This window comes from Lathamus discolor, chromosome Z (assembly GCF_037157495.1).
Source record: "Lathamus discolor isolate bLatDis1 chromosome Z, bLatDis1.hap1, whole genome shotgun sequence".
Lineage (NCBI taxonomy): Eukaryota > Metazoa > Chordata > Aves > Psittaciformes > Psittacidae > Lathamus > Lathamus discolor.
This window is the reverse complement of record NC_088909.1, coordinates 19,927,739-19,952,186: the sequence shown is the minus strand read 5'-3', so window position 1 is coordinate 19,952,186 and position 24,448 is coordinate 19,927,739. Positions and strand designations below refer to the sequence as shown.

At 36.8% G+C, this 24,448-nt stretch overlaps 1 protein-coding gene across 3 annotated transcripts in view; it reads right to left on the bottom strand.

Annotated features, from left to right (window-relative positions):
• Positions 1 to 24,448, bottom strand: part of SMPD3 (sphingomyelin phosphodiesterase 3) — a 101,574-nt gene that overhangs the window by 57,044 nt on the left and 20,082 nt on the right. Inside the window, exon 1 of one of the 3 annotated variants that reach the window (XM_065663399.1) lies at positions 11,278 to 11,340. The exons of the other annotated variants lie outside the window; for them this stretch is intronic. The gene's annotated coding sequence lies outside the window, so the exon portion shown is untranslated. Of the gene's footprint in view, positions 1 to 11,277; positions 11,341 to 24,448 lie in introns of those variants that run through there. 3 annotated transcript variants of the gene reach the window in all.

Sequence of the window (24,448 nt, the reverse complement as noted above, 5' to 3'; positions counted from 1 at the left end):
CACTTTAGCTTTTCTTCTTGGCCACAATAAGATCTGAAACAGTAGTTCATTTTCATCTTAATTAGAAAGATTTTTCAGTTTATTAAATATTTAATAAAGTAAAATAGACTTATTTTAGATTTATTATTAAATAAAGCATTTCCAATATATTAAATATATTAGAAGTTCTTTATTGCCTTTGGCAAGGGAGGGTACATAAAAAAGAACCCCAAACACACACTTCTCTGGGTCTTTCTGTACCAGCTCTGTTTCTGTCTGTGTTGCCTGCTATTGTGAGGGCTTTGTATTTCATAACCCAGATGGTCCCTTCTGGTCTCACATTCCTTAAAAAGGACTCCGAGTACTGTAAGCTGATGCCACATGGCATTAAAAAAAAAAAAAAACGTCGAAAATTCTTTAAAATGTCATGCAGTTACTGAGCAAGTTTTAGTCCCATTAATTTCACTAAATGAAAACCATGTTTTCAAATGCAGTTTGAGTAAAAAGCTCTGAAATCTGAAAATTAAGCTAGCTTTGCTATTAAACAACACAGGCATAAATGCATCCTATCTCTCCCCAAGGTTATGCAGCATAAGTACTATGATTACTGAAAATATATGCATTGCTGACAATACAAAACAAAGGAACTTTTTTTTTTTTGACACAATGATCCTAAAAATAGTCACCAAGATATATATATTTTATGTGGAGATAAGTATTTGACAAATGGAAGAAAAGCAACCCTTCATCACTATTACTATGATTTACATATAGTCCTCAAATGTTTTACACCTTTCTGCAGCAATATAATGGCATGCAATGTAAGTAAGCAACACAACTAATTTTTATGTTAGAAAACTGAGTTTGTAGCCCAAGAGAAGTACTTGTTCCTGCACATATTCTAATCGCTCATAGAAGTGATGCTGGTAATGGGTAGCTCAAGACTGGTAAGAACTTTCACGTAGATAACCCTGACCACACAAAACTATCATCAACACGATGCCAAAAAACCATAAATAACTTCAGTAGGGATCCAAGTTAAGATGGTTTGGAAGCTAGGTAGGAAACATATGAAGAAAAGGGCCAAATCCAGTTTGCAATCATAGAATGGTTTGTGTTGTAAGGGACCTTAAAGCTCACCCAGTTCCAACCCCCTGCCATAGGCAGGGGCACCTTCCACTACAGCAGGCTGCTGCCAGCCCTGTCCAGCCTGGCCTTGAACACTGCTAGGGATAGGGAAGCCACAGCTTCTCTAGGCAACTTGTGCCAGGGCCTCACCACCCTCACAGGAAAGACCTTCTTGCTAAGATATAGCATCATAGAATAGTTAGGGTCGGAAAGGACCTTAAGATCATCTAGTTCCAAATCCCCTGCCATGGGCAGGGACACCTCACACTAAGTCATCTCACCTAAGCCTTCGTCCAAACTGGCCTTGAACACTGCCAGGGATGGAGCATTCACAACCTCCCTAGGCAACCCATTCCAGTGCCTCACCACCCTAACAGGAAAGAATTTCCTCCTTATATCCAATCTAAACTTCCCCTGTTTAAGTTTTAACCCATTACCCCTTGTGCTGTCACTACAGTCCCTAGTAAAGAGTCCCTCTCCAGCATCCTTGTAGGCCACCTTCAGATACTGGAAGGCTGCTATGAGGTCTCCACGCAGCCTTCTCTTCTCCAGGCTGAACAGCCCCAACTTTCTCAGCCTGTCTTCATACGGGAGGTGCTCCAGTCCCCTGATCATCCTCATGGCCCTCCTCTGATTTGTTCCAACAGTTCCATGTCCTTTTTATGTTGAGGACACCAGAACTGCACACAATATTCCAAGTGAGGTCTCACAAGAGCAGAGTAGAGGGGCAGGATCATCTCCTTTGACGACGCTCCTTTTGATGCAGGCCAGGATATGGTTGGCTTTCTGGGCTGCAATCACCTCAGTTGCCCCTATAGCAGGTTAAAGCCATTCCCTCTTGTCCTGTCATTCCATACCTTCTCCAAATCTTTCTTGCAGGCCCCCTTTAGGTATTGGAAGACATAAGGTGTCCCATGAACCTCCTCCTTCCAGACTGAGCAACCCCAGCTCTTTCAGCCTTTCTTAAACATGCAATAAATATGGAGACATGCACTGGAAAATTCAGTACATGTTTATGTAACAGTCAACAAGGCACTAAAACACTGCTCTCTGTAAGGCACCTCTTTCAGGGCACACTGCTCACAATTCATCCTTTTCAGGGATTCAGATCAGGCATCCAAACAATCATTATGGCCTCTTTATTACTAAGAATGCATTTGAGAAAGCATGAGTTTGTCTGTAAGCAAATAACTATTCGATTAAGAATTTTTTCACTGAAATTGTAAAACCAGTATGAAGTTTTATCAAAGGCTTTCCAATTGAAAAGCCTTTTTAAGTCACTTTTGTTTTCACAGGAGGGATTTTCAAAAAACATAAAGACGAGTTTGGTGCCGAGACGCATTTAAAAATGTCTTTGACAGAAAGCCGCCAGGGAGGTCACTCTGTGTTACAATTCAGAACTTTTCCAACACTACAAATCACTGCTTTGTTCTTCTTCTACAAAGAGCATCATAGTTTTATGCAGTTTCTTAGAATTCAGAATGAAACGTACCCCTCCTTACACACAAAGCATCAAAGGTGGGATTTTGTGGTATCCTTTGAAGTCAAGAGCTAAAAAAATACTCCATCATTACATCACAATGTTCAGAGAACTTAATTTTTATGCCAGTTTGTAACAGTGGTAACAGCCTGTCCTTTCCTTCCGATTGCAGACTGACCTACTTCAGCAAGACAAACAAAAGTTTTAAATAAATAAATAATTTAAAAAATCAGTTTCAAGGTAAGTGCCTCTAACTAGTGGGACAAGCAATGATATGCAAGCCATTAGGATCCTATCTCAAATATAGATCTTTGTACTAGGTAAGTGTGTATATGTAGCCAAAGTTTAAGTCACTGGATGCTAATTCAACCTCTGGAGAAACAAATTTTTATATATATATAAACTGGGTTAGTAGAGAGGAATTGATTTTTAAGGTTTAGTATTGCCTTTGGTGTGAGACCAAGTATCATCTGCAATAGAGATGGACTTTATCACCAAAACCATTTTCAGTGTCAGCCTTTGAAAATTGATCTACTTCCCTTTTCAAGGTCACTATTGAACTGGAAGCATTTTACAGCAATCACTTTCATTAAAAAAAACAAAACAAAAAACAAAAAAAAAAAAAACCAAAACCCCCAAACAACACACAAAAACCAAAACAAAACCCAACAGAAAAAAAAAAAAGGTAAAACCCGCAGCAAAACCAACCTGCTCCATTCTTACCCGTTAGCACTCGCCAGCAGAGCTATGATAAGTGAGACCATTTTCAAAATTATTTGCTGAAATCAGTTTTTAGAGGCATAAGTAGATCCTTACAGGGTGCTGGGAATATAGTTGCTGCTAACATAGTTAACTATCATGTGATACAAATGCAAGCATAGCCAACAGGTTATTGTGAATCTCAGAAGGCTTTATGGAAGAATCAGAAGAAGCACTTGAAACATTTTTACCTAAAAAAAATTAAATTAAATTAAAAAAAATAAATCTAGAGTTGGAAGATACTTCCCCTTTTTTACTTTGTTTTGATCTAAACCTTTAGTACAAACTCTATGTATAGAGTTTATTCTATAGACTGAATCCGATGAAGCAGATTACTTTTCAAGTTGGGCCCTATAATAATAAGTCTTGCTCAACTGTTAAGGTAAAGCCTAATGAGGACTCTGTAGAGAACTGTCTTTCAAAGGAGTATTTATTCCACAAAGAGCAGCGTACATATTCCAAATATAAACACTGTTTTTAAAATGGGCATTCTAGTTGCCTTAAAGATCAGCTTTCATTTAAATGAAATTGTGAAATATTCCTCAGATTTATGCTTCGTTACAATGAATTTTGCACAGAAGAATAATAATTACACAAAAAGTGCACAAGCTTGGGGGAAATCATGTTTCTAAATCTGTATGAAAGAAAGAGGTAATGTGTTTGACACCAGCTTTTTTGTAGCATTAATCTGCTTTACAATGGCTGTTCTTGCAGCATATCTAAGTGCTGAAGAATCTGAGTACAAGATCATTATACTGCTGCCACATCTTTCCTTAAAAAAGAAAAAAAAGAACAAAAAAGTATTTCACCCTGCTTTCTGTGTTCAGAGACATACTGTGCTCTCTTTTACCTAATTATAGGACTGTAATGAGTTGCAATTAATTTACATACCTTAGTCTCTTATATGTGCTCTCAGGTGGTTTTAGGCTGTATTATTCCATCACCTAAAACACTGCATGAGGAAGGGAGTACGGGGGATTAAAGGCAGATGAAAAATTTATTTTCTAAATATGACCTGGACAGGTAAAAAACTGTCTATGACCTGACAGTAAACTTCTATTTTTATAGACAACTGAAAGCCATTTCATTACTTAGCTTTTAGGCAGCTGGATTTCAGAGAGGAACCCTCTGAACTAGACACCTATGTTTCCCAGACAGGTCCTCTTTAAAGGTACCTTTAGAGTTTAGAATTCAAAATAACTGGTAAAATAAAAACTAACTAGAATTAGCCCTTTTAAAGATATTGGTACTTGGTTAAAACTCTGATGACCATCTCACAAGGGTACAGAAAACAGTGCCACCCTCTTGGCCTCCAAAGCCTTGTCTATCCATTGCAGACAGGCATTGGTACTCTTTCAAATGAACAGAGCATAGCTCAGCTAAAGGCTTTTTGAGAGCACCCACCTAGTGGGGTATACTCAACCGCACAGTTTGTGGACAATGTGACTACATGGAACAGTCCTGGAAGCAGGTGGTAGAACACAGCCTGGAGTCCTGTTCTCTTACCTCAAGACACAGCATTGTTCATGCCTTAAGGCTTAAACATTCTCTGAAAAATCATGGGGAGAAAATGCCAGATGAGAAAGACCACCAAAAAGTTCTCATGGCAACAACTGGAGCTACAGCATCAGTAAGCTGCTGATGTACAATATTTACTTTCTCGGCTAGTTTCTTTTCAAACAATCTCTCCTAAGCATCTCTTGTTTACAGTTTTCTAGTATCAGCCCATGACAGCTGTTTAGCTAATGATTTGTTCACTTTCACAGAATCACAGTTCCCCCGTGGACTTATCAACATGGTCAGGTTTGGTTTTTGTCCTTGATAGGATCAAGGAAATATTAGCCCAAACAAAACCAATACACAGCACTGCCCATAGGAACTACTTGTCTAAACACCTCCAAAACACAGCAGAAGACACTGAAATTACTCAGAGAACTATACAAGGAGAAAGCAAAATCCCCAAATTTAGAAAAAGTAAAGATTTTCCTAAAGCAGCAGCACTCAAATACACAGGGAGATAGGAGGTCCTCATTTACTATCACTGAACAGAACAATAGAAACAAAGACATAATAACAAGGTACCCCAAAATACACCCACATCACAACTTTCATCTGTTTTAATATGGGGGATTCTTATTCAAGGCTGCCAATCACAGTTACCCTAACAGACTGGGATAAAGCTCAGAGGAGCAGCAAGCAGGCAGGTCATCTTAAAAGGCATAGAAAATAATGACTTCAACTGCAAAGGGTCTTTTCTAATGCATATATAAACTAAGTAACATTTGAATTATTATGGTATGTGTTACTGAAGTCAAAGCTTTGCTCCGTCAGACATACAGATAAGCACCAGCTGCTAAGTTTGACAATATCACCCTGCAGCTCTAGATTTGAACTTGGGTCTAACAGTCTTTACTACTGGCCTTTCAAATTCTTTGTTTAAACTTTCAAAAATTCACTGTCCTTCCCTATAAGGGTTTTTTTTCATTTTTAATATTTTATATTAATGTGGTGATATAAATAGAATTAGGCAAGAGGTTATATAGAAAGAAAACTATGATTTTAAGAATCTTTAATATAAAAACTATTAAAATATCTAAATAAAATTAAACGGTAATTTGTGTAGTACAAGCCTGCCACCCATATGCAAACCTAGAAAGAAAACTGATGTATTTGTGAAGGGGTGAGGAAAGAGTGTTAGGAAAAAGATCAACTTGATGAATTTTTCTCCTAACAGACACATTCCATATGGTTACTTACCTACTACAGTATCCTTTCTTTTTATACATTAAGTAACACTGCTTTTTCCCTTTACCGTTCTCAAGGAACTGATACAGTAACACATGAAAATACGCTCCAACAGGGGATGTTATAATCACATATGCAAGTCTTTCACACAAGACATTTGTAAATCTCTTCCTGTTATATTCCATAATCTGTGAATCTCTCTACGTTCTAATTTGGGTTCTCTTCCACTCCTTCTCAGTACCCCATTGTTACATCAACTTCAGTACTCAGCTTCACAGATTAACAGACTGTGAAGAAGGTCTAACTAAAGTCACTTCACGTACATTATACAAATCTGACGTTTATTCATTTACATTTAAGAAGAGTAGGAAACACAGGAAAATCAGGAGAGGAAAAAAAAAATTAGGGTTCCAGTAAAATGTGGAAAGGTATTAGAGAACATGAAAGGTTAATCTAAATAGTGGTATTGGAAGATTTTCTCAGCATCATGGCTAAGACTTTCAAGGAACAAAGTAGAGCTTTAGAAAAGGAACAGATTGATATCCAGAGGAGATTCTACTACTGCAGAAACTAAAACCTTGAAACTAAAAATTTGAATTCTTCAACTTAGCCTTTGTCAAAAATGTCTTTGTATGACACAGCCTTGCTTACACACATCATTCAAGACAAGCCACAGACTGCCTAGAATCCTCTGATAACAACAATGACCATCAGAACAAATTTGTGTGACTATAATCACCAAAGAATGGCAAAGCAATGCTGGTAAAAATTACCACATAGAATATGAGATAAAAAATTACATAGGTGCAGGGTAGATGTTACAGGGAGTTTTCCAGAAGGCAGAAAAAAATTCTTTCATTTACTGACTGCACAGAAAAGCAGCCACTGTCCTTGTATTGAGATCTTTGTATTATTCACCTAGTTTTACATATACTGCAGAAAGAGTATCTATCTTATTGCATATAGATTCTTAGTTCTCTGCTTCAAGAAAAATCATTAAAAATTTAGTGATTCCTCCACTTCTATTTCAGTGATTTACACATAAGATCAAAGTGTTAAAAATTACACTTGCTGACAGTGAGTATGAAAGTTTTTGGGGAAAAGTTCAGCACATTTCCAAGATCAACTAATCAAGTGCTTTCGGAATCCAGAAGCAAGACAGGAACCTAGGCAAAAGTGCGAATGAAACACACGTTGCCATCAGAGTACAGACAAAACAGTGAAATGCTATTATGTTTTGTTATTACTAAACCCTGCATGCCCATTTGTGCATGCAAAAACAGCATAAGCTTTAAGGAAATGAAACTATGACAGTATGAGCATAAGCAAAAAAAGGTAACATAACTGCATAAGCAAATAAAGGAGAAAAAACCCACAGCATAACCTCTCCTTCCCAGCTTACAATACAATATGCAGTGAAATAAACCCCGGGGATAGAGCTTTCTGCTCAAATGTTGTCTTCTCTTTCATAGACCCACTTTCTATACACTCATGTTGAAGTGGTTTAGAGTAGAGAATCCCTAAACAAAATGGAGAATGTCTAGTAACATCTCTTACGAATCTGTTAAGTCTTTCTATGGTGAAGACACCATGCATGATTGCACTTCAACTGGTCATTTCCCTACATCAACCACCCTGTATTCTGCATCATTTTATTTCACCAGCTCTCCCACCCAAGTTAGTATTACTTTTACTGCCACAATTTTTTCATTACTTACATATTTCCTTCTCTTTCTCCACTACAATCACTCATATTTAAACTTAGCTATTGCTCTATATCTTGAGGGACTGTTACATAAAGTTCCACTTTAAGTTTATTCTATAAACATACTGCGAATAACAAAGAACTGAAATTACTTGTGTATTAGGACCAACCCTACCCAGTAGTCAATAGACTATGCTGATACTGTTGTATATAATTTTTTTTCAAAATAAGCTGCATTAATGTTATTTTAATTATTGAATACTGTGACTACATTCTTCATAGCTAAACATCTTCAACAACATTACTGTTAAGCAGCATTAAATTACATAACAATTATGTAAAATTTCCAAGTACTCTGACAACTAACATTGCCAAAAAGAAATTTTAAGTACTGGCATTATCTGTTCAAGGCCAGGCTGGCCAGAGCCTTGAGTGACATGGTCTAGGGAAAGGCATCCCTGCCCATGGCAGGCGAGCTGGAACAAGATGATCTTTCCAACCCAAACCCTCCTGTGTCTCTACAATTCCAAGACAGCTCTCAAAGAAACACTAAATATTTAATTTTAAGAACTTGATGACTGATTAAGTACAGCTACCTCATTACCAGCACCACCAGCAACATAAGACATTCAGGCAGCTGAGGGGTTTTCTCATTTTGTCAATACCTAGCAAGATCTGCTAGCAGGGCTGAAACAATGAGTTTTCCTAAGAGCAAAAGCAAGGCATCAAGCAACACTGAAACCTGTCAGTCAGTATGATAGGAAAATGCAGGACTACTTTCCCTGATACCAGAAATTACAAGTGCATTATAGAAGCCTTAATTATTTTCCTGGACATATAGTTCAACTCTTTTTTTTTTTTTTTTTTTTTTTGCTTGGGCAGTAATTAAGTGAGGAAATTTTATTCTTAGATTTTAGAATCGCATGGGGATACTCAACAGACTTTACTATCATCTTGGGAAGCTCTAATCACACAACTCTGCTGCACTGTCTTTAAATATTCAAAGAGAATCCTGTGAGAGCAACGCGTTGCCAGTTTAATGTGACTGGTAACATTTACTATAATGCCTACTGCCAGCACTGGATTATGATTAACTGTGCCTCACTCCTTTTTAGCCCATTATTTGACTGCAATTTTCCCCTTCACTCTTCCTCTGCAGATCTAGGCTCATTTAGTAACATACAATCTCCATTTTAAGTAGACCCCTCAGGATTTAAACCTGAAAGCAGCTCAACACAAAGATTAGCACATGAGCACACGCTAGGATCAAGCTGCAAACACCAAGGTTCTGGTCTTTGTTTGGCAAATGAATCCACTACAAGAAAAGTGAATTGACAATCTTCTGAAAATATTCCTGAAGAACATGGGAGTTGGTGTCTGTTTATTAACTAGAGGTTGTAACATGCTTTCTATTTTTACAATGCAGTTAGAATTAATATTTATGAGGCACACTTTCAATCAGGTGGTTAATTTCCGCATTCAGACAACCTAATGCATTTTAATTCAGAGGCTTATCTTCATTTATGCATCAGAATACCACACTCATTTCCTGTGTAGTGTGAGGTAGACAGATGTAGTGCATAGAGTTACCACTTAAATCATATTTCCAGGTGTTCTGCCTGACAATGCACAATGTAGAGATTAAAGCATGCTCTGTGAGGTGATCTCCTGTGATTCACAATTAAAAGCTTTGCATTAACCACTAGTTAGGGCTAAAAATTTCAGATTAACTTCAGGAACATGTGACTCATCTAATTGTCATGTCCTACTGTTGCCTGGCTTCTTCCCAGTCAAGTAGCTGCAAAAGTTTACTTTCTGTAGACCGTAATGCAATTTATACATATTGTTTTACAAAGTTATGACATTTGAGGCCTGCTCAGTTCTTTAACTAACATGACCAAATTAAAGGTTTTTGAAAAACAGTCTTCCTCTAAGCTGGGTCACAAATACAATAGCAGAGTTCTTTTTAATGTAGCAGCAGGTATGTGGTCATGCCACAGGGCAACATGAGTTTCATTTGAGTTCCAGCTGCAGAATTTGGTCTTACCTAATTCAGTTTTTAAAAGTCCATGAGAAGTCCAAAGATGATGATGTAACATTAGAGCCAACAGCTTCCTTGCTTATGAGAAAAAAAAAAAAAATCTGGCAAGTTGGTATGTGCTTATTGATGTTTTCATCAAGTGAAAAGTTCATTACATTTATAAGTTCATCGGAAAACAATCCCTACAGGCTACAACATAAAAATATAACCTGTTAAAGGGATTCTATAAAAATACAGAAAAGATAAGTTTTAGTAACTTGTAGCTCCAGATCCTTCCCCTCAGTTTAGTTAATTGATACCTTTCACAGGAAAGGATTTGGGCTATGAAAATCTTAAAAGTCACAATTACAACTCCTGTGCTTTCACAGTCAAATTTTGTGGAAACTAAGCAGTCAGCCTCAACTGCTAAAGGAACTTATCATATGGAGTCACAGGAAAATAGCTTACTGTGCAAATAAGACAGTCCAAAACAGATTATCAGACAGATATCGAAGACAGGCAGTTATGTACATCACATAAAACATATATTAAAAATTAGAGTCCATCATCCGTGCATTGTTTCTGCATCTGTACTATATGTTGATATAACAGCTGTTATGCAGCAGCTTCTAATAAACTCATCCCCCTTTCTAGTTTAGCCTCATTAACACGATGCTGGCAGATGTCAAAACCAACTTCATTGGGCCTGCTGTGATATAACGATTTAAATACATGAAGCTGTGGCTGCCATCTCAGAAAAACACTCCCAGAAGAAAGCAGTGGTTGACAGGAAAGAGTCACAAAGTATCTTAGGTATCTTTAAGTCTTAATTACTAAGTCTCCAGTACACACAGTTGCACCTACTAGGTATAAACCACAGCTCCCATGTTTTGGCTTATAAGCTTCTATCTACTAGCATACCAGTTTTTAAAACTTCACTACAATATGTATTAATCCTTTTTATAAGTCCACATAACTAACAGTAATAGATTTAGTTATCTTTTTAGCTGACTTTTCAATGTTTAATAATAAACACTGACAAAGTGCACTTTCTGCTGTGCTGAACATTTCTTAGTATAACTGTTCTGGAAGGAAGGAAACCTCACTGGGACTTTATATAAGCACAGTTAACATTAATTTCACTCTGTTGCTTTATGCCTTTAGCAAAAAATCAGTATGCAAAGCCATTTCAATTTAGATATTTTTAATTAGCTGCTATTGAGTTAAAGGCTGTTTTCTTTAATATGACCCAAGAAAGATCTAAACAGACTACTAAATTTTGGAGGTGCATTAACTTTATGATATTTTCGGTCTAAATCTTCAGGACTGGCATTTCTAGTGCACAAAGCAACTTCACAAGAGACTTGAAAAAGTGTTAGTAAAATACCCCACTGAATTTCCACTTATATAACCAATATAGCCTTCCAAGAAAGTTAAAGTAAGTAAACTTGGCAAGCTCACCATGTTATAAACAGCTCTGTCTGTACTTCGTATGTATTTGTGAGTTGAGGACTGAGAAACAAATTGGTAGGAAAAAAAAAGAAACAAAACCAACTGAGCTTCTTAACTCACAGAAGGGATTTCCTTCAAGAAGTAAGTCTGTGAAGGCACTAAACGTGCTTTCCAAAGCAGTCACTAAATGAAAATACTAAAATAGGACAACACTATAGAAATTGTAACATACAATTCTAATTAAGATCTCTGAAGGCCACAGAGATTTACAACCTGCTTAAAAATTTACTGAGAACAGTACCCCCTAATCTCTTTTTGTCTCCCCCAACTTAAATATCAGCTGTAGAAGAATCACATCTAAGGATAGAAACACACAATTTTGTCCTGCTCCAGTCCCGTGTTATTTTTGCTAGTGGTCCCCCTTGTGAAACATCTTGCTTATCCCCATATTGCCCCCCAAAACAGACTGTGCAAGTCCAAAGGAAACAAGAGCAGAGTACAACTCAACTTCAGAGAGACAACTAGATGTCAGGAAGAATTTGAGTCAGAAGCCACCCTTTCTTTATCACATCATATCCATTTTATAATCAATTTCTCATGGAAATTACTATATACTGTATGTTTTGAAATGCCAAGTCTTCTCACACCCCACAAAAACAGGAAACTAGTGCGCAAAAAGAGGAAGAAGGGCACAACAGAAAGACCAGATTAATCATAACATTAAACATACAAATGGTAAAATATAATGCACATGAAAGCTTCAGTGAACTGCTACATGGAACGGTACCTCCTACTTATCACGAAGAGCTTAATTTCACAGCATCCACCTCTGTGTGGCTACACCCCAGGGAATAGTGTTGGTATGGTAACAGCAGGCTCTATAGCTACCCCCCCCATCAGAAGGCATTTTTTCTTAGCTTCAGGATCAAGTGCACTTAAGGCTGACGTTTATTTGGGGCAAAAAGGAAAGGAATGGGTTTGTCGGGGTGGGGGCCGGGGAGAGGAATTATACATATACATGGATGTACTCCTCAAAACAGTATCAAGAAAAACTGTGCATCAAAAGCTTTATCAATCTGACCAGAATCACATCAAGGACAGGATGGGATTTAATTTTTACTCTGGTGCCTTCTGTATCAAATTCAGTAGAAAAGCAGAACAATGGCCAGAATTAGAGAAGGTCTTTAAAAACAGTTCCGTTCATTTTTAAATTATTTTTGTGAGGATGTTTTCTCAAATAAATTTGACCTAAGTTAACCTTAATAGCCATCATATTTGTAGATCCAGTTTTGTATACAAAAAAAAATTCTTTGTTTTAAAATTGTTAAACCTGATAAGTGTGTCTTATGCCATGCTTCCATTATTTTTTACCACAGAAGAGTAACTTGCAGAGTAATGAAACACTACGTATTAGAAGACTATCAGAAAACAGGTCTGGAAATCATAATGCGAACAGTTTAGCCTTATCCCTAACAGTGGTTCTAGGATCCCCTCAATGACCAAGTGAATAATTTCCTATTAGTGTTGCCCTTCCACACTCCATTTGCACAATATATATGAACTTTACCCAGTCAAAGTTATTATACAATGCTTGTAGCGGGAATGCTGTAGAGATGGTGAGGAGCTATAATATATCCCCCCATGACAAGTACCAAGGGAATTAAGTAATCTTGTCAATCTAAATATTTGAATAACTTGCTCTTTAATGTAAGGAAGGGTTTACTCAGTAGTTAGAAAATTATACTGTATAGCACCTGTAAGTGATGCCTCCTTGCACTACTTTGCACATAGTAATATTGCCATCTCTTCTGGCAGAAAACTCTGATAAATTCTGGAAATTTCTCTGACTGTGAATTAAGTGTTCTATCATACTGGTATCTCAACTATGTTTTGTTCTTCCAAAGTATATCTTATTTGCCAGATGATGATGTAAGAAAGAAAAAGCAGTAACAGATTCTCTTTCTTTTTTAAAAGCCAAATCTATCTCAAAAGAATTTTGTCCATTTCTTTCATAATGCAGTCAAGGCAACCATTAGTCAAATCTCAACTTCATTCTTTCCCAGTTCCTTACAGCTTTTAAAAAATAAGCAATACAATTAACAGAAGTGGTTTGGCTGCTTGTAAGATCTCTCCCATGTCTCATTTCTTCCACTTTACTTGCCTTCTTCTCTAAAACATTAGATCCCTAAAACCACTGTCCTTTTTTTTCTAACCACCAATACAAATGAATAAATGTTCATGGTCATATAATTGAACAATTGCTGACAAAGAGAAGCCATAATGCCAGATCATTCATAGTGCTGTGAGCCTAATGGCTGCAGAATTAGCATGTATAATGACTTCAGGTGTGCAAGAGGGGGTGGTCTGTGGGTTTCATGCTATACTGTTACTGTTACTATTTTACTGTTCAATTTTATAAAACTCAAAAAGGTACAACCACCTGAAAGCCAGTGTTAGTAGCAGTCAGAGTATCACACTTCCTGTCTATTAGAAAGATGACTACTTAAAAACAACCACCCTCCCCCCCCAAAGAAAATCCTTTTATCGAAAACAAGAAGGTAAAACAGAGGTGATATTTTCTGTGTTGAAGCACTTTGAAAATAAATGTTTATGAGATGAAGAACTGAAGCGGCCTAGTGCATTTACACTTTCAGTATCAGAAAAAAACAACCAAAAAAACCCCAAAAAACCCAACAAACCAAACATGCAGACTTGTTCTGATTAGTACCTCCAATCCCTGCTTTTCTGGAGAGCCCAATTCTCACTAGTGAAGGTTACTGGCAGCATGCTAGTTGAGCAAGTATGGCTAAAAGCCAATCAGAAACCTAAGCAAGTATTTAAGAGCTTTTCTTTGACTGAACAATAGGGTCCTTCACCTCCACTTGAGCTCTTGTTCAGCTTCATGAACCTCAAACTTTGCAGGGCTCTGCTGTTTCTTGTAGTGCAAGAGTCCAGGACTGTTTAATGTGGGTTAGTTAACCAGTATTTCTGACCCACTGAGTTTTGTACAGTAGAATTTACCTTCTAAACATTGAATGACAGAAGTCCAAATACAGTATTCACATCCAATGCAAGTGGATCTATAAACGTCTAGAAACTTTCACAGAAAAAGTCCAAACCCTGCTGATGTACATTCATCAGTTTATTTGCCATGCTAAGACTCTTGCTAAAGGCTAAGATCACATTTACTTGTTACCTAGAAAGGCTGAGACCAGTCAAGTAAAGAAGCTTGTATTGTATAACTTCGTCCTTTAAAAATTCAGAACAAAGAGTCCTCTGCATATCACCAGGTTCTCTTAACCTGCACTGCTTTTTGTTTTATAGTTTTTGGGGTAGGGTTTTTCGTAAATTATTAGGAAATCTAGATATATTTGTCACATGAGAGTTACACAGCTATATCTCAGTAGTGAACTGAGCAGTGTGTTCTTCTATTTCTCATACAAAACCACTTTTTTCTACAACTAAGAAAAAAACTACATCAACAAAAATTTTACAATTTTAAGACAGAACACCATGTACAGTTTTAAAACTGAACGCTCAAACAGTTAGTAAATAAGCAGCATTCAAATTATTTAAAACTAGATATACAGACTAGAAGACCTGGTTACCTCTGGAAGTTTCTTATCCAAATTAGTGTTAGACCAGACTGACCATCACACATTTGACTGCAAATGACTGGATGTAATGGTATAAAACAAGCAATTTGTAAGCATTTCTAGATTCTATATGTGAAGATTTCTTTTCATATACATGCTAGTCTTCACTGTCTACATTATTATTACCAGAGCCTTTCAATAGAACCCCTTACAACATGTTATTTCATAGCATGGCCTAATCATATGCTATATCAAAATAAGATTTGGTAAAGGCAGTACAGGAAATACAGGAAATAAGATTACACTAATTCAAACACTGAATAAAGAATGGAATGACTGTCTTAATTCAGGCAATTTGAATTATTAATGAACTGTTTGCATCTGTAGAGATTTACTCTATTAGAAAGATTTCCTCAACCATCTGGATCAGAAAATTGGAACCTTGACTTCTGAAAGGTCAGATGCAACAGGCTGGAAAGGGCTGCACTTTTCCAGAACTTATTTCTTTGATTCAAATAAAATTACCAGGAAGTCAATTCTCAGAAGTGGGTAACAAAGTGTCACAGTAAAGAGTGGGATACTCAGATAGGCAGCTAAATACATGGTTTCAAAATTCCTTCTCAAATACCATAGCAGCAGAGCAACAGGTGCAATGTCAGGTTTGTAGCTGAGTTTCCTATATGTCTGTCACAATCCATAACTGAGCAGCCACAGTGAGAAAAGTAGTCCCATTTTCTCCTGTTCCTGGCGCGCTCACCTTTCCGCTACAAAGAAAAGATATTTGTTGTGAAAGGTAACAGGCCATATCAGGTTTTAGTCAACCCACTAACCACTTTGAGAACAGAGAATGCTTTTCACCCATGAATAAATGCTGACTTTATTTGTTCATTCTTCACACTGGAGAACTCTAAGACTTACAGCAAAATACATACAAAAATTTTAGATACAGAATCACTCAGATTATGTAAATCATCTGATTTACATATTAGTAGATCTCTAGGTTTACAATAATAATCTAATTTATTCTCTGTACCTAGCGAATTCTACTTAAAGAACAGCACTATTTGTCAATGTCAATTTGACTGATATTTCCCATAAGAAATTTGTTGTTATTATTGCCAACACAGCTAAAAGAAACCACCAGTCCTTCGCATTAGATATTTCATCCCTTTAATCTTTCTGAATTATATCTTTTATTCTTTTATTTATTGACCTCTATGCATGCCATTCTTTCAATAATTTGCCAATCTTTACAGACAGTTACTTCCACCTCAAGAAATGCCCTCCTTCCACTATTACTCTTCTCCATTAAACTCAGACCAATATTCAAATTTTACTTTATTTTGGAATGTCAATGAAAGAGATACTTCACTTCTACATAGCCAATAAATATTATAGAGATTCAGGTACGGAAATATAGGTGAACTCTTAGGGATTCCAAATGCTGTTTCTGCAGCCCTGATGTTACTTCATGACCAAAGCCTTTTTATGATAGTATACCAGATGCTGTTAGAAAAAAATGCAAGTAACTGCCATACACAGACTGTACTGTAAATAAGAATAAGCAATGATATTTAAAAGAAATCCAGTACCAAGCTTCAGAATTTTACATACAAAAGTTAATAAATAGCCCCTGCATATATGTCTCACTAATTGCTCAAACATTCTATGCCTGGTAATCATACACCCCTTAGAAGGGATGCATAAAACCAGAAAATGCTGTCATCTATTTAAGCATTCCAGTTGTACGTGTACTGTAAGAGAGTTCTGACATCATCTGCACTAGAAAAAAAAAATAATAATCACTTTTCATGATGCTTTAAAGTCAGGTGGCTAATGGTACATGGATAATTTTCCTATCCATATAGTAAGAAAACTATTATAGCTACAGGATCCTGCACATTCAAGCACTGCAGCTTCTAAAACTATGTAAAAAGAAATCTTGCAAGTAAGACAATCAGAAGAAAAAGGGACAGATGGTAGTAGCAGTCCAGCATCACTGGGGCTTAGAGTAACTACTTCCCTAACAGAGTTCCCCCTCATCTTGTCCTATCCCACTGCATTTTTTAAGTATCTATTAAATGACACAGCAATTCTCATTATGCTCTTGGCAAATCTCTTCCATCAAACCAAGTATAGTACTCCCAATAGTAATCAAAAGTTATGTTTCCAAGCTGGATTCACTAGCACATTTGTCATACATAATAGATGCCTCAGATTTTCCTGATGATTTTAAGTCACAAAAGCCAACTAAATTGCATTACATTCATTTCGTACTTCCAGCTGCACCACTCACTCAACCCTGCCATTTGTTTCTGCAACAACTGAGATGCTCCACACTAACATTTTTCAGTTGTAATATTCTTAAAACAAACCAACCCACAAAATTAAAAAAAGAAAAACCTAACCTAGAAAAGAAAACAAACCAAACCCAAGCCAACATTTTCACCATCAGTGTGTTTGCCTTGCTATCATTCATGAGAGACATGTTTACTAAACTTTCACAAATTTCAGCAATGCCTGCTGAAGAGGAAAGCTGCAAAAGAAACACAGCAGATTCCTGCTGGAGAAGAACTGTGCAGCAAATGATGGCATTTTCAGAAATGTAGATATTCATCTTTGTCAAGCAAAGCATGAGGAAAGGTATGTGGCAAAGCATGGTCATTAAACCAGTTTGCAGTTATCAGGTAATTAAGGGGTTTACTTTATACTAATGCATCACTCTTGACATCCAGCTGTATGGTTTTGTTCTACCATCAAGTTCCACAAATCCTAGATGGAATTACTGAGTAATTTATTATGATGGACATGCACAGTCCGTAGTAATCCAGGCTTTATAATTAGTATCTCTGAGACAAAGTGTGCTCTAATTTCTCTAGAAACTTCTTGTAAAAAAAGTGGCATAAGCAAAATGGAATGTACAACTGAGTTCCAAGTTCAACAGTAACCACAAACACTTGTCAGAACCCCTTTACACAGTTCCACACTGTCCTCTACAGAAGACTAGACAGTCTTATACAATCTCCATTTGAATTGTGTAAATGAACATGTGGCACAAAAGCGATAAGACGAAACAATGACTGCTTTTCATTCTGCCTCTGAACTACTTCATTCTGAAGCAGCCAGCCAGAAAGACAGTTATACTCTTCTCCTTACTAGTTTTTCAGAGGCACTGATGCAACACTGTATAAAAACACAGAAGTTAACTGTGCAAGTGCATTTAAAACTGCAGGCATTAGTAGAAAACATTAACTTCCCGAAGTCTACAGATTTTTATCTTGTAAATACACATCTCTGCTTCAGCAGGTCAATTTATATGCACAAATCTTTGTAAATTCAAGAGTGATAAGCAGCTGTTTTGAATACAAAAAAGCCCCTCCAGCAGCCTACTTTCATAAAGATTCCACAGCTATTTGCATGTGTAAACATTCCAGAACACATTCCATTATCAAAGTCCTGAGAAGATTCAAAAAACAAAACACAACCAAATTACATTCCCAACCCTAGTAGTCTGGCATTTCTGGCATTTCCTTACAAAATAAGGTCTACTCTTCCAGTCCCTGAAAATAATTTCTTACTCGAAAGAGTACTGCAACATAGACAACAATAGCTCCTCAAGCTATTTCTAATGAAAACTTTCGAATTTAATACCAAACAAAAATTTTGTATATTTGCCAATAAACATATTGCTTTCTAATTTGAAAGACCTATTTGAAAATCATTATGTAGTAACCTTTCATCCTCAGTGGGATTCACTAACAGATTAGCAGCAGTTTAAAACCTGAGGTTCATACCCTGTGGTTAAGCAAAGGAAAAGCCATGCTGGTTGCTGATATATTGGTCAAATCTGACTTTAAAGAAAGTAAGACACTTGGGACTACTGACTGTGATTTAAGCAGTATTCTACATGAGACAAGTCCAACCTTTGTAACAACAGGACAAATTTTTGATGACAGGTTCTAGAACCATTCTAAGGCTTTCTGCAGGAGAACAGTTGGACGTAGAAAAGTCATGCTGCTAATCACTGCATCCATTTGTGAACTTGGTTCACATACAAGTGAATCAGATTTCCTGCTGTCTTCTATAGCAATTACATTTGGCTTTATGCAAGTACAGTTTTACAGTTTGACTATGAGTGTGGCTGAGATTATTTTACTTGAGCCCACAAGGTCTGTGAATTCTTGTAAGATTAAAAAAAAAAAAAACCAAATTACACACAAATGTTACAGTTTCCAAACACAAACAATCCTTTAAAATTGTGAGCCTATAGTGAAGATCACTGGAAAACTTTTAACAGAAAAAGACAGCAACCTAGTAGTAATCTGCTCCAAAAATGTAAAACAAATAAACACGCTAAGTGGTATTATGTCGTTTACACGAATATCTAGAAATCATTTTCATCTTTGTATGTTCTCATCTTTCTCTGAGTTTTCCTATATTCAGAGAACAGGCTTCAAATTTCTATCCCTTTCACATCAATAAAGCAAGCAGTAGGAGCCATATGTCACTGTAGTCCTAAAAGCATTAACAAACCCCTTCGTAATATGGATAGATTTCCTTTCCAGATTTTATTTCAGAAGGGATCAGGCTTCCCCAGAGACTGATCCCCATTATGCAACCTCTTCCCACTGGGCAAACAGCCTCTAGGCAATTTCTAACCACTCTATTCAGTCCAAGGCCTGCTTCTAGTCCCATTCTTTGTTTTTTACCTGCCTGGCTGGGTCTCTATATTGATCTAAAAATCAGTTTCTGGCTTCTACCACTGCCCTGGGCAGCCTGTTCCAGTACCTGCTTACCCTCTCTGTGAAGAAATCTTTTCTAATATCCAACCTAAACCTCCCCTGGCACAGCTTGAGACCATTTCCTCTTGTCCTATTGCTTGTTATTTGGTAGAAGAAACTGACCCCCAGCTCACTACCTCTAGTTGTAGAGAACAATAAAGTCCCAACTTTGGGACACACCCTGGTTTTTGTACATCCTTATATTACAATGTTATCCAGGAATTCAGCTACCAGGAATTATTCTGGCCCTAGACAGAAACTATGGGGAAAACAAAGAAAATGGGAGGTGAGGGGACCAGGAAGAAAACAAGGACAAAAAAATACCTGATACAGAATGAAGTAAACTCTAAGAGAAATTAAATCCCAGAAGTTATTAGCTTGTAAAAACACAGCATTTCCCAAAGAAAGCAAAACACATATTCTTCCTTCAAAAAAAAACTCACCACATTATAGGATTCAAAAGACAGTCTACACCAAAAAAAGCAGAAAGAAAGATGACAGAATTCTCCACTAAGTGACAGGAGAGCTAAAACATGCAGTATAAATCCTGTGGGAAATAACAGATCTGTTTCCCCCTCCCTTTGTCAAATTTTACAATTACTCAGAACTGCTTGGTTACATCTCTAGACTAATGTTTAGAAGACTCTAGTTCTGCTGGCGGCTGTTGTTTATACCCTCTCAGATTTCAACAGGTCATTTTTCCCTTCTCCATCCTCCTGCCTTGCCACATGTTCTTGCCAACCTAAAAGGACAAGACAAACTTCTTCTGGAGCAGACACTGCCTTTTTATGTTTCTTTGTACAACACTGGTCAAAATTACTAGTCTCTAAAAGATCCAACTACTAATAATGTTTCCAGAACCAAGATTTTGTCAGGGTTTGGTACTGCAGTGGATACTGATCTCACCTTTATCATGGCTACATGGTCATCTGAAAATATATTTGGGTTTAGGTTTTAAAAGTCTAAAATATGCAATATTCTATCTTCTGTGAGCTCCTGTGAAAAGCTCTGTATGAAACTATTGTGTTGGGTCAGTTAAAGTTCTAAAACCCTGAAATATTTCCTCAAAAGGGGAAAATTTCAACTGAGTGTCTGCCCCACCATCTTAAGTTTGGTTCAAAGTCATTGGATTAATTCCAAATAATTGTATTTTGAATTTAAGACTTTTCTTCTTCAGAAAATAACCAAGAAAATGGATTTTTTGTTGTTTTTGATATCAGAGGTTACGTAGAAAAAGAAAATGGGAAGGTCTATTTCCTTTGTCTATGATATTCTTCAGTAGAAACTGATGATGATTCAGTTTGCATAATCAGATTTTTAATTTACACAAAGGTTTCAGCCTCTTGGGGGAGAAAAACAAATGAAGATTATTTACCTGGATACAGGAGGGATACAAAGACCCTAACACTCTTAGCCTGTACCACTTGCCTTGACATGGTAGAAGGGGAAAGTCACTGGAAAAAAATCCTGCTGGACTTTTAAATGCACACTAGTATTTGTTGCAGAAGGAACATGCAGGGCAAATAACCAGGAAGTAAATGGACCATTCTCTGTTACTATTTTGCACACTACCATGGCACCTGGCTTTCAGGTATAAATGGGGAACCAGCCGAGATCCCACCTTCCATCAAACCAACAGAATTATATAATCATTTGTAATATTTCCAAACTAGAAGTGCAGCATGGCAGATTGTGAAGGTTTATGGTTTTGGAAGGTATTAAAGACAGAAAGAACATCCTGTCCTCTTTTAAAGCTAGAGTCCTGAGTAGGTACCCTCTGAGTAGGAAGCATATGAGAGGAAACTCCAGAGTTCATATTACCATGTTTGTCTGACCCTAACTGCTGTGAAGGAACAAGTCAGTGCCACAGTTGCTAAGGCAGTCTCCTCACCATGTATTGCACTCCTGGCATCTACTTTGTGCTGGTGCTATTGGTGAGTGAGATCAGTAGAGGGATGGCAAGATTTCACAGACAGCAACAATATGACATTAGATTGGCAAAAGTGTATCATGAAACCACCCTCAGGAAGTGCTTCTGGCTAAGTATAGTATATTCATAGCCAGCACACTCTCGAAGTCATTCTGTCTGTGCTTTTCCCACTCCCTATTTAATCTGATTTCAACACTTGGGGCCCAGGTGAGGACCTGGATTTAGTGAAAAATGCTAACTGCCACTTTTCTCAACTCTCCCAGCAAAGGCTGGGAAGGCACAGCTACCAAGTACCTGGTCAGCAGAAGCAGATGAACAGCAAAATATCTGGACCAATAGACATAGTTTGGATTTATATTTCATATATATAATAAGCCATACAATTCCACTTTTATACTATATGGATATTAATGACATTGATACAACAGTAACTGTACATTTTGTTTTACTGCATATAAATTGCCTGCATCTTAAATTTACCTTACTAAATAACAATAAATCTCATTTATTCAGTGACATGTGCTACACAGTCTTCTTATTAGCTGGTATTATTACAGCTGTCAACCACCTGAAGTCATAGTAAACAGCTACCACATCACCATTTTAATGGATGTGAACTCAGGTTTTACTGTACATGTGTCAAACCAGTACCATAAAACAACTGTAGCATATGGATGAGTCACATTACAGCTGGCTGTTCTCACAATTTGATTATTTGCAATACTTCCATTTCAGTTGAGCATCAGAATTGTTCAGCACCAACTCTGTTCAGGAAACAAGGTACCTGCCTGAATTAAGTAACCTTTTTACTTTGCAGAAGTCACCTAGGAATTATTCTGTTATAAAAGCTTAGTTCATTTTCAGATTAATGAAGGAATTGTTCCCCAAACTTCCACTGCACATCAGAATTAGAATGTCAAAGTCCTTAGTGGCCTCTACATATGCTTAGTATCACGGCAAATTCAGCCTGGAAAGGACCTCAAAAGGCCTGCAGTCCCATCTCTGGCCCAACATAGGGTCAGCTCTGACATCAGACCAAGTTATTCAGGGTTTTACTAATTCTCAAGTCCTTTCATTAATGAGAACAAGGACAAATATAAGTGTATTTAGCCCATGCATACAAACACTCTTTGAGGTAACATGGTAGAAGCAAAACTCAGTACAAGTACCACAGTGCAGAGAAAGAAATCTGAGCTGGATCAGCATAATCTAGGTTGACTCAGAAAACCCTCTATGGGCTGAGCTGATTACTTGCAGAGTTCACAATGAAGTGACTACATTATTTCTGTTCCCCAAGCTAGGGGGAACATGCACAAAACCCAGGCATTTGCTCCTCTTCCTTTAAACTACGAGAGATTAGGGCCATCAAGAAGACTGCTTACCCCCCCCCCTTTTTTTTTTAAACAAATATGAATAAAACAAAAGTACAATTTCTTCAGGAAAAAAATATTCAGGTAACAACCCGTTTCCTAGGCCTGGATTTTCATGCACCATGAAAACACCATGAAACAGAATACAAACCCCCATGCCCAAACGATGTAAGGTTACCACTTGATGTTTCAAGCTTCCTTTCAGTCCTCTCTTTTTTCTGCATAAGACAGTATTTTCTTAATCAGAAATAATTTCCATAACTCAAAATTACTAAAGATTACATAAACACAATTTTCATCAAATAGAAGTTAATCCAAGAATCATAGCAATCTAATATTTGAAACATTTTTAAAACAGTCTGTATGCAAAACATCAAAGTATATAACTTTTTTCTCCCTACGGGTCGAAAGAAATTCTATTTCCTAAAATAGATGCAGAAGTAAATTTTAATGTGCATAGTACACAAATAATAATAAAACTGAGACTCAGTTGGATCATAGTAAGATTTTACTAGTAGGGAATAAATTAAAGGGCAGAAGATGGAGAGAGGATAACCTTCAAATTTCTTGCTGCAGTTCACAAGATTAAAATTTAAGCAATCCAGAGTATGAATGAGAAAGTTTCTATTCAAATATTTCTGGCTGTTCAAATTTAGTCACCTGATAAAGCTCTACTAAGAAACTTTCCGAGGCAAACAATGGCCTTTTCAAAAATAAAGTCAGCAAATCTTTGATAAAAAGAGCCAACTTTGAGTCAAAGGACTTTGCCATTATTAAACATTAATTTCACAATGAAACCATGAAAGATCTTTTTCTCCTTAAAAAATTTAAGAATTCACACAGTTATCAGTCAATAAATATCAACAGATTTAAGAGAAAGCACTTAGTTTTCTATTTTAAATTGGTTCATATGTGTCTGAAATAATCCAACTGCATATTATGGTTAAAATAACAAAATGCCTTTGTATGTTTTTTTGTGTTTTTGGTGGTTTTTTTAGGTGACTGCCAATTTTGAGAAGTGCTTACCTTTCACATAGATTGAAAAAACAGTTAGAAAAGAAATTACATAATGAAAACACCATCACCGTATAGGTAAAGTCCTTCCTCTTTCTACTAAGACTGAACAACAAACATCCACCTAACACAGTAAAATAAGAGAATCCACCAACCCTGAACCATGGGCTCAGAAACTACAGCTAAGGAATTGCTTCAGTGCAGCTACTACCTCAGCCTACTGACTGGAAAACTATCAAGCCTCTGAACCTTCTCTGAAGCATTTTAAACCCAGAGGAAAAGGAGAAAAGAAACAGCAAAGAAACAGAGCATCAGCTGTCTGAGACTACTGAGTACTCTTCATTCTCTTTAATTTCAATTTTTGACGAATTTTTAAGACTAAATATCTACATGCACTTTGTCAGTACAAGCTAAAAAGTTATAACCAAAAGTTATTAGCCCCAGTCTTTTTCCCAGTGAAGGGAGCAGCAAACTGTAACACAAAACTTG